The sequence below is a fragment of the Acartia tonsa genome, chromosome 9 (assembly GCF_053477335.1).
Source record: "Acartia tonsa isolate MP-2025a chromosome 9, ASM5347733v1, whole genome shotgun sequence".
Lineage (NCBI taxonomy): Eukaryota > Metazoa > Arthropoda > Copepoda > Calanoida > Acartiidae > Acartia > Acartia tonsa.
Window position 1 is genome coordinate 8,258,410 of NC_137268.1, and position 12,471 is coordinate 8,270,880.

The 12,471-nt window shown below is 30.3% G+C and overlaps 1 protein-coding gene across 1 annotated transcript in view; it reads left to right on the forward strand.

Moving 5' to 3' along the window:
• Nucleotides 1–12,471, forward strand: part of LOC145328141 (uncharacterized) — a 72,719-nt gene that overhangs the window by 43,719 nt on the left and 16,529 nt on the right. The gene's annotated exons all lie outside the window — the stretch shown is intronic.

A 12,471-nucleotide genomic window follows, 5' to 3' on the forward strand; every position in this document is an offset into this window, starting at 1 on the left:
ATAATAAACCTTTCCTTTATATTCATAGATACTTGTACACCCCCCCCCCAAATTTACCCAGCTATGGGTTTATGATACCCCCCCCCATGTTTTTGGTTCCAGCTGTGATGGAGGAATTTCTTGGTTTGATAATGGGATTATTAAGTTGTTGTGCTCCGTGTTGGTTCCAAACAGAGACAGGTCATCCCAAGAAAAAGATATTTATAAGTTGATGTTCATCCGCAAGGATGATACACAAAATTACCCCTTCTGTAGATTACAATTAGAGGCTGATATTTTAAATACTCTACTTAATGAACCATCCAGTTAAAAAAAAACCAATAAAAGTCCCCGAAGTTGTTAAGCTAACGAATAAGAAAAAGTTATTATAAAACTTTGGGGACTAGTGTTATAAACAGCCCATTAACAAAAATTAAATTAAAGTTACAATTTTAAATGACTGAAACGTTGGAGGCTAAAACAATTGTTTTCATGTGCCATATCTCTTTCCATTGTACCTTAACCATTCGAACATAGTAATACATGGTATATTTTGGTGCTTTGGTTTTTCAACCAAAAATTTTAATTACAATAATTCTCAATCTTTTTTTTGCTACAAAACTTCAATTGGCCTTTACTACATATAAATGCTTCTTATGGACAAATTTGTTCTCGTTAAAAATCAATTTGCGGATTTTTTTTGTTGCAATGTAATCATACTGAAGATTATAGCCCGTGCCTTAACTTTCTTAACCCCTCCCCCCTAAATAATATTATTTGGATAGCTATAAAATTTACTATAAACTCATTATAAATTTCAATTAAAAATCAAGGTTTAGATAGATATGTTTATTAGAACTTAATTTAAAATTGGAATATCAATACGCAATTTAAGTCCAATTCTAAGACGTGAGAGAGAGGGATATTTAACCTGAAGATAATAAGTTACAGAGTAGCTTTACTACTAATTGAATATGAAACATTGAACCCATTAATTTAAAGACATTGGCAGCCTATAATTAAGAATTATAATTGAAACCAGATAGCCACGCGTTTCATAGGAAGCAGATTTTCTTCAAATATTAATAATACAATAATTATAGGTGAATATTTTTCAAAGTGGTCATTTTCACATCTGCTAGTCACCCCCTACCCAACCCCTTGCTGCCCCAATTAAGAAGAACAAAATTGTCGCTCTGGATAATTGGCAATAAATTGATTTTAATTAGAATTAAGTGTTTCGAAGGTCATAATGGTCAATGACAACCAAATGTCTTTGGCTTTTCTTAATAATTTAATGAGCTTTATTTTAAAATTTCAAATAAAGCATGCCTTAATTTCTTCAATAAATAAACTAAATTACTTATTTTAAATTTTAAGGCGTTTTCAATAAAATTCACAAATTTTTACCTAACCAAGTGATGAAAGAACAAAAAAAGATTATTTATGTATAAAGCAAAAGAGCTTAATCTTTAAGCATATAAAAAAGGTGGTGAAGAGGGAAATTCCCTCTAAATCCCCCCCCCTGTACGCATTTATCTACACTTTATATTGTGAGTGCGATTGCAAAACCGATATTTTTAGCAGTAATTTTTTTAGGTTAAAATGTTTTTGTTAACTTAATGATCATTTAGGGTTGCCCTACAATTATCTCAATTTTGCGGATTTTTTGGCTATTTTTTTAGATTTCTTTTTATGTGGACACTCTTTATATAGTGGTGAAAAATGAGAGGATATGAGGGGGGATGTGTATATGTGTAGGGGGCAGAAAAGGGGAAGGGTGTAGGTATGGCAGGTGTCTCCATGGATGGATGCTCTCACCTGCCCCCCCTTGTGGTAAACTCAGACTAAATAGATAGATAGCCCCTTCAGCGGGGGACGAGGGTGGTAAGGGGGGGGGGAATAAAAAAAGAGATGGGTTGTAACACTAATAGGTGCAATTCAAGGGGAAGGGGGCGGGGGGTAAAGAAATTTCTCAGACAGAACCTTCTCTTTTATTACATAATTAATACCACCCACCCCCAATCTTTATTTTATGTTCACAAAAGGGTAATTATGATCATTTTTTTGGGGTAATACCATGTGATATAGTCTGATGTAATAACTTTACTGAATATGTCCAGTAGAGGGGGGAGGGTGCCCTCCCATAAGGGGGTGTTAAAGGCACTATGATGAGGTCAATCGCCCCCCTTATAACAACATAACAGACCCTTACTTCCGTAAAAGCCTTAAAATTACTGCTTTAACTCAAATAAGGAAGGGAAAAAAGTTTGATAATTTTTTTTGACTACAGGAAGGGTCAGAAATATGAGGAAGTTTGGGGCTTTTAAAACAATTTTATATGGTTTTATTTCAATTTTATTCGGTTCATACTGATATAAATTAGAGCGATAAGTGGGCATAAAATTTGTTTATGTAAATTTACTATAGGCTTAAATCTTAAACACATAATACACACCAGGAAGGGAGGGGACATTGGACTGTTTATTATACTAGTCCCCAAAGTCTTAAAGTTTTCTTCTTCGTTTGCTTATCAACTTTGGGAACTTTTATTTATTTTTAGTGGTTGGTTCATTTAATTGAGTATCCAAACATTTCACCCCTTAATTATTATCTACAGAAGGCATTATTTTGTGTATCATCATTGGCGATGTACATCAATTTATTCGCCATTGTCTTATCCCTGATAATGTAAAGGAAGGTGGTGTGTGAGGGGTTTACACCCATCCTATTTGGACTGTGTGCAAATGTATGTTACTGTTCCACTGCTCCTAGCTTGCTAAATTCAACAGTTTGTAGGCCATACTGACGTACGGATAAATGGTACACTTGGCACAATGCTCAATGTACATCTTACAAAGATTGCAGGAATAGGCCAACAGACAAAAAAAATTAATCTTTAATCCCAATATTTTAAAGCCATATTAATCCAAGTTCGTGAAATTTTTTAATGGAAAATAAATTTATCTGCCATTGTCGCATCCCTGTTTCCCTGAAGGTACATCCTTTATTTTTTGCCAGTGCCGTTTCCTTGTTACTTTGATAGATTTGCATTACACCAGTGGCGTACCAAGGGATGGAGGATATCTATCTATCTATCTATCTATGTATCTATCTATACTATCTATCTATCTATCATTTCTATCTATCTATCATTTCTATCTATCTATCTGCCTGTATATTAATCTATTTGATCTATCCATCTATATATCTATCCACCTTATCTATCTATCTATCAATATTGAACTATATCTATCTATCCATCTTGTATTTTTGACAAGTTCTAAAAAAAGGTTGCGCTTCGCACTAGTTTTGGAAAGGTGTTTGATCTTTGGACATCCAAGTTAACTGTTTACCATAGGATTGATTAATTTGGGACAGTCATATGTTATGTTCTGGTTGTAATATTGATAACGATTACATCTCAATTGTTGGATAAGCTTTATCACATTTAAATAACAGTTTTGACAGGCGAAAAAGTTAGGACAAATAAATTTAAGTTGAAATAGTTCGATTCGTCCGAATTTTACAGCATATATTTAGGATGTAAAAATTTTATTTATTTAAAAAATATTACTAGGGTGGCGGGGGGAAGAAATGCCCCTACTCTCAAAATGAGGACGCCTCGTAAAAAGGTGAAAAACACAACTTAATTTTGCACCAATTAAAAGCAGATAAAACAGTTTCATCCCCTTAATTATCTCTCGATTTCAAATAAAATTTTTAGCCTTTTCATCGCTTAAGTGTGTGTGTTCGTTTGTGCGCGTTTTGTGTGTGCGTGCGTTGAAGTTTAGGCACGTTTATAGACCTTATTTAATCACAGCACCTTATCATATATACTCCTACTTAAAATCTACTGTAATTCTATAGTTTTCAATAAAATTAGACCCCAATATGAGTTGGAAGGTTCTGTAGGATCTTTCCGCCCACGCAGTTTTTTTGCCGCAAAATTTTTGAAGATTTTCCTTAAAATTAAACAACGCTAAACCGGTTATTGTAATTTTTAAAGACTCTTAAAATTTATATAATATAAGAGTAATAAAAGCATAGATTTTTAAAGGCCTAAAATAACCAGATTTTCTCATGTACTCAACTTTTGAAAATTTTTGGAAAAAACCTTAAAAAACTGCGTTTGCCTAGTGTGCGTCCATTCCTTATCCTTCATGAAGAAAAGAGATACAAACATTATAAAAAATAGTCCCCAAAATTTTTTTGATAACGCTGTATTATTCGTTGGCTTACCAACTTTGGTGACTTTTATTAATTTTTTATTAGTTGTTTCATTGAGTTCAGTGTCCAAATGTTTTAACCAGTAATTGTAATATACTTAAGGGGTAAATTTGTGTATTATCATTGGGGATGTACATAATTTATCTTATCCCTTTAGATACCTGGGTTAAATTAATAATTATCATGTCGTTTGACTTTGTATATTTTGTTCTAATATTTGTATTTCCAATTATGTAGGTAATAAGTATCCCTATCTTAAAAGCTAGCTCCTAAATTAAAATCTCTACTCTAATTCTGCAAAACTAGATCTCACAAATGCTCATTAACTTTTTGTCCTTGTTCAAAATTAATAAGACAACTTTTTTGTTCCAGTTTTTTTGAAATGGCGGATTTTAATTTTTAACTTTTATGGAATTTTTCTTGATTTTTCCCTATTTCTCTATGTATTTAATCATTTTTTATTCATTTTCTAGGTATGTATCAAATGATGAAAATGTAAAAATTGACAAAAAAAACATATGTAATTAACTGTCGCAAGTATAAAAGCAAACTAAAAGGAAGTGGCGTTTAATCATTTAAAAAAAAACTCTTATTGCATATAAAAAGCTTTAATGCATTTTAATCCTTTGAAAATATGGAATTAAAGGCATTAATAGCGCATTTTTCTACCCTTAAGTGAAGTTCTTTTTATGTATTTTTTTTCATTCATTTCAAATCAAACATGTATTTTTCCATACCGCTTCCCTCTAATTAAGATATGTTTTTTTTGTGTAAATTTCGCAAAAAAATAATACAGGAATATTCCTTCTGAAAATAAATAGAAAGATATTACAAGAAACCCTGTAAGGAAAAGGTTTAATTGGTCTGAAAAGGCAAAAATATAAATGCATAAGGGGTGTGAAAAAGCCTCTTAACAAAACATGACATTTTTAGAGATACATTAGACTGCTTGTATTTTTTTGAATTCACCTTATAAATAAAGCTGTATTTAAACAGTAAAAAAGCATTTTTATATCCTCTAAAAAACCTCTAGTAGAAAATACCAAGATAGTCCTAAAAAAGGTTGCTAACATGTGACAACATTTTTGATATCATAGTTGACATAAAGCTTTCCAAAACATGCTTCATTTAGCATAAAACTCCTTACTCTTTATATGTTTATTAGCTCTTTTTAGGCTAAATAGAACACACTAAATTGCATGATTTAATACCTAAAAATGCAATAAGTTTAGGGGATATAAATGTTGGGAGGGGGGGGGAATTAACATGTGATATAAAGTGGGGTGGAAAAAAGGCGAGGAAATTAGAAAATTAGCCACTTTTTTGGTCCGTGTGTGTGTATAGGTGTGTGAGTGTGTGTACACATCTAACTTGAGAAAAGGTTGTATAAATGCTTGATCTTAAAACCCCCTGACAACCCATCCCTCCCCCCCCTCCTAACACAAGAAAAAAAGCAACATGTCCCATGCGAAATTAATGGGGAGGGTGATTACTACACACGGTTAAGAAATGGAAAAGAAGTCATATAAAATGCACATTAGACTTTTGTCATCGGGGATTTAAAGAGATAAGACAAAGGCCGATAAATTGATGTACATCCCCAATGATGATACAATAAATTACCTTTCTGTATGATACAGTTACTGCTTGAAACGTATGGACAAACAACTAAATGAACCAACCTATCGAAATTCAATATGAGTCCCCAAAGTTGTTAAGCCAACAAATGAGAAATCTTTAAAAACTTTAGGGACTAGGGTAATAAACAGCCCAATATCCCCTACCTCCTTGGTTTTTAATACATATAAATATAAAAGTATGGAGGTAACATTTGAAAAAAGGTGCTAAAGCACGGGGGGGGGAGGTGTGTGTACTATATGTCACATGACCAGGGAGGAGGGGACCTTGGGTTGTTTATGACACTAGTCCCCAAAGTCTCATAATAACGTTTTCTTATTCGTTGACTTAACAATCTTGGGGACTTTAATTGAATTTTGATTTGCTGGTTCATTTAGTTGAATGTCTTAAAGTTTCAATTACTAATTAAAATCTGCAGAAGAGGTAATTATGTGAATCATCATTGGGGATGTTCATAAATTTACCTACCATTGTCTTATCCCTTTAGATTCCTGCTCCTGACGGAATTAAGGAAATTAAACATTTTTTCTGCGCTACAGATCTGATATGTGAAAATGGCTCTGCCACTTGTAATTCCGTAGTTCATTTATTTGGGGTTAATTCATTTTTTCATCTCATCAAGACCTTCCCCGCTCCAAAAATGAATATAGGGGGGAGGGGTTGGAGTACGGGTAGTGTCCCCCATTTTATTTCCAGCTATAAACAAGGAAATAAAAAACATTTGTACATCCCCCACGAAATAAACATTTGAAATAAAAAAAGAAAAATTACAAAAATTATTTTTAATTCATTACACTTGTTTAATGATACTAGGACATATATTTGATTTTCATCTGTTATTACAGTAAAAAACTTACATTTCAAAAACAGATAAATCTTTTTTTTCATGTTTTGCCTTTAAAAGAATACAGGAAAAAATGAATAAAAATTAATAATAAATATATCCATTTCAAAGTGTTTTGTTACAGTTTTATGTATTAAGACATTTGATATTTTTAAAAACTTTAGAAATTTCAAGTTCAGCTATATATCCTAAAATTAAACAGATTAAAGTTGAGTGTCCGAATGTTTCAACTACTAATTGTAATCTACAGAAGGGGTAACTTTATGTACTATCATTAGGGATGTATATTAATTTATCTGCCATTGTCTTATCCCTTTAGATCCCTAATTTTACATAGAGCTATATTCAATTTACTAAAAAACTGTAATAATTATGCCATCGTAAATTTCAACCTTTCTTTATTTCTATTACACTATTGGTGTATATTGTATTGCAGGGATTGTAGGAATATCAAAATGAAAAAAAAATAATCTTCTTCTGAAGTTTTTTTTAACAAACATTATAATGTGTTGGACGTATGACTTCGAAACCAATTAATAAACGCTGGATTAGTACTTTCTCTCAGCCATACTGAAAAATCATGTACCGTATCGTATTATATATAATTTTCTACGAATATTAAAACAAAAATCATTAATACATTAATCTTTAAATTTTCATTTTCATATCTGCGGAAAGCTGGCTGAAATATGATTCGACTATTATAACTATTCTAGCTTCATAAACAAAAGATTTGAGGGAATCAATTTAATTTTGAATGAACCTATCCTTGTATCCTAGGTTATATACATACAAATGTGCATATGGCTATTAGGGCAGGGCGTTGTGCTAGTACGTACAAATGCAAGCATGATAAAAAAAGTTAGCAATGGAAAATGGTTCGCATCGTATTATAGACAGCTTTCCACGGATTGTAAACGAAAGATTATATTATTTTTTATTTTATTTTCATAACCGTGGAAATTTATCTGAAATACGATGCTATACATGATTTTTCGGTATGGCTGATAACCAGTTTTAATCTAGCGAATATTAATCGGTTCTGAAGCCATAATTTGAAGAAAAAAATCTAGTTAATAAAAAGAGCAAAATTGATAATCGTCAAGTATAATGTTATTAAAAAAGTTATCTTCATCTAAGATTTGAAATTTTTGTTAACTTGAGTGTACGTACTCTCTCGCTGGTAAATCGTGTTGCAATATCATCTATAAAACCATTTTACAGCCACAAAAATCATTGACCAAACACTCTAAAAAAATACATTAAAACTCTATTAAAAAATTGCAATTAAAGTTTTTCTGTGTCTATTGTTGTATTATGATTCTTAAAAACAAGATACTTAAACAAAATATTTTATATTATTTTTTTTAAAATTAGGTTTTTTTTACAGTATTTGATTTTCCCTCCTTTAACGTAGTTTTACAGCCGTTTTATAGGTTCAATGTTTACAAATATAAGCAACATTAAACTCAAATCAAAATACCGTTCTTTTTTTAATGACATTTTGATTAAAATAAATCTATAAAAAATTAACCATATTTATTTTTGAACCGCGTACAGCTGTATAATAAGATTAAAAAACCTAAGCCTAAAATTATCAAATTAATTATTGGGATTGAATTTAATTCAATTTACTAGCTGCGTTGTTGTCGTCGTTTTATTTGTATGTAAATCACTTGTTTTGTAGGCTATTACGCTGGTTATTGACAGGTGCCTACAGAGGGAACATCTGCCTGTTTGACCGCCACTTGTCCTGCAAAACAACAAATTTTTAAAAAAAATCCGCAAACTTTTATTGGAAAACATTGTGGATTACAAAAAATACACAAAAATATACAACAAAAAACATACTTTTCTTTTAAATAATTAATAATAAAATTTTTGCTATATGCAAAAAATGGCTGTTTTTAAAGACCAACTGACCGCTAAAGCTACAGTGAGACAGTTACTTATTAGGCAAAAAGGGGGAAGGAACCAAATTAGGGTGACCTACTAGGGGCGGTATTTAGGTCAGTATTGGGCTTCAGAAGGGGCTTGGGGAGGAAATATTAAAACATCTGCTCTGATATGCCATTGGAAATTATACTTTTCAATTTGTAATCAACTTTAACTTTCCGTAAACAAGTGAAATTTCAATAAAGTCAATTGAAAAACGTTTAGGATTAAAAACATATATTTTTTTCTAAAATTTAGCATTTAAGTATCCTTGAGTTTTTTTTTTAAAGAACCTTGATTTTTAAAAGTAACAATAACAAATATGTCCATAAATAGTGCAGCAATAACATTTTAACAACAAATAAAAAGTTTATTAATATTTGAAGATTATTTATAAATACTTTCCAACTGATTCAGGCGGAGCGACGTACATAATATGACATATTTAAATTATAGAGTAGCTTCGCTTCTTAAAAAATATATACTATTATTGATTTTGGGACTAGTGAAGCGACACTTAATTTCTATACTATGTTAAATAACCCAGTAAATGGCTTTCAAAATGGTTATTGCACCCTTCCTCCTCCCGTAGCCAGCTATTTACTTAATTTTCAACTAAAGGTCGAAATTAAAGTCTTTTTTTTTGTTATAAAAAAAATTCATAAAATAACATTGCTATTGTTTTTCTTTATTGATGATATGCATTTATGAATTTTGTGATCATTTCATATTAAAACCAAATCTCTAACTTAATTTATATATATACTTTATTTTTCCAACTAGCAGCTACCTTGAAAAATTGAAAATATTGATTTTATTATTACTTTAATGATAAAAGGGATATAAAGTGGTAATATATTTTATTATCCTTAATAATGATAAAACAACAAAAGAAAATAAAAAATCTGCTAAAAAGTGTTCTGCTTCAATTGGTATCACCCTCCCTTCCCTGATTTAAAAAAGCAGACTAGTTTTTCTCTCCTTTGCCATTCCCCTTTATTTGTTTTCCAATCAATCAACACCCCCGCCCCCCCCCCCCTTTAATTTGGCGGGTTTGATAATAATAAATGTAACAAATCATAATTTTAATTCTCTCTCTCTTTATATAAAAATTAAACAGAGGATAATAAATAAGAGTTGTATATCCCAGGAAAAAAGGAATTTGGAAAATGCGAAAATTATTATTTTTTGTAAAATTGTCTGAAACTTAAAATTATACAATCAAATGCCTAAGAATAATAAAACAACAATATTTATTTTCTAATAGACGCCTTATCCCCTCTACTTTAAGTCCCTGATATTTTATGTATATGTATATATATATAACAGGACATTTTTTGTCCTCTTTTATCTCCTTTATTTATTTACGCCAAACTATGATAAGGTCCCCCCCCCCCTAATTTTATTCAGATGGTATTTTTACAATATGAAATAGAAAAAAGAGTAGTAAATAATAGGTAATTATAAAAAAGTATTTGGCTATTTACACTTACCCTATAGTTGCACGACCTTTAGTTAAAAGTATAATAATTTTGAAAAGAATAAAATTAAATTTTTCATAAGCACACCCATTAAATTGTTAGCCTATACACAAGGAGTGTAACTATAAATTACAAGAAACTACCATCGCTATAGTCTAGTATTCCAAAGAATAATATTATTAATGAAAAATGTGCATATTAACTAATAATATGAAGGGATCTAAATGGATAAGACAATGGCTTTTAATTTGATCTAAATCTCCAATGATTATACACAAAATTACCCCTTGTGCAGATAACAATTCATGGTTGAAACGTTTGGAGAATCAACTTAATGAACCAACAAATTATAATATAATTATAGAACACAAAGCCAACGAATAAGAAAATGTTATTATAAAACTTTGAGGACTAGTTTTTATAACTTTGGGGACTAATTGTCTGTGTTGGTGGGAGCTGCCACCTTGGTCAATCCTTATCATATTAATGACACCATTTACCGGCAATTTAAATTCAAAATTCATTTTATTTCAAGTCCATCTATAGAATGGCTCACAAAACCTATCTGGGTTATTTTTTTAGGGGTTAAGTTGGTTGACAATTTTTAGATTTTTAATATTTCATATATGCTACCAGCTAAATTGCTAATTTATTCGCCAGGCTAAAAGCAAAAATTTGGACCAACCTAATGGCTATTTAGTATGAATAAGGCAGTCCCATAATAGCGAATGTATGAGAATAAAATTTCAATAGTCTTGTTCATTGTTCTTGTAGCTAGTAGTCCAACATAATCATAAGTATATTCTTAAAATGATAGCATGGAAACGTGGTGTTATTAAAATTAATATCTTGACCAGGGGATCCAAGAATTTTGCTTTGGTGGTTTTCCAATTGTGTCCAGTCAGTTTTCTGATTTGTCAAGCTTCATAATTGTCACAGAAATTGGACAGTTTATGGGTATTTATTACGTCAAACCCTCTTGGTGGGCTAAATTATAAAAGAACGAGGGGACAAAATACAGCAGGAATATTTCACCCAAAGAAAAACGTTTATATCATTAAGATTATTATCAATACACTGATACACAAAATTAGCCGTTCTGTAGATTACAATTAGGGGTTAAAACCGTTGGACACTTAACTTAATGAACCATACATCAAAATTCAATAAAGAAACAATTTGCTGAGCCAACAAATAAGAAAACTTTGTGAACTTCTGCAATAAACAGCTTAATGTCTCCACCTGCCCTATGAATTGTTATCTCAATAGTAGAAAAGTTGCAATTGCCCCACCCCTGCCCTCCTCCAACCCTTTCTAAGAATTAACAATACTATATGAAAAAGAATACCTTAATATTTTAACATGCTGTCAATTGCTAATATGTTAATTAAAATCACATGTGTAAAATAGAATATTTTTACAAATTAAAACAAAATTATTTTAAAATTTATGGGAATATAGAGCAAAACCATACTAACATAACCTAACCCTTAAATAGCTTACATAATTAAATACTTAGGGAAACCTATATTAGGGTTGACTTCCGTATTTTCGGTCAAATTATCCTTTCATTGTTACTAAATTATTGATTTAAATAGATAAAATTTAAAGGAATTAATATTTATTTTTATGTTATGTTAAAAATATATTACATTCAATAAGGAGGTCGGCACAATATCGTAAAATATAATTTCATAATTATTGGCCAAAAAAATTATTATGGCTTATAGTTAGTTTGGTGGAAAAAAATTAAGACATAATCATAAAATATTATGGTTAGATTTATACAGCTGATTATTCAGGGTTTATTTACTAAAAGCCATAGAAATTGGGGTTTAGTAGTAATATGTCATTGAACTTATTATGATTTATTCCTTGTAACCTTAAAATATGTTTCTTATTTCTATGATTTAAACTACAATTTCTATCAATTTTTGGTAGATATTTTTAATAAAATTTATAATTAAATAACTTTTGTTAATTAATCCTTGGGATTATTAACATAAATGTTGTTAACACATGATAGCTTCTATAGGGTAGACCAAAATTTGGTTTTTAAAAGTAGCTGAGCTTCTCAAAAACTTAATTAAAATAAGATAATTTTAAGCATTGAAAAATAATTTTAACGCGTTAATTCTTTTTGTTTTTTGGCGAAAAGGTGATTAGACTGCTTTTTTTGTTGCAGTAAATGGCCGATAAAGAACTTTTTGCTGCATTCATTTGGATATTTTGTTTCTTGTTTGTTTTTCCAAAGATACATAATGTACATCTCACATGTATTCATTCTTGTTATAGTTATTTTTTTTCGTAAAAAAAACTTAATTTTTACAGCTTTTTTATGTAAGTTTTGGTTTATTTTATGTC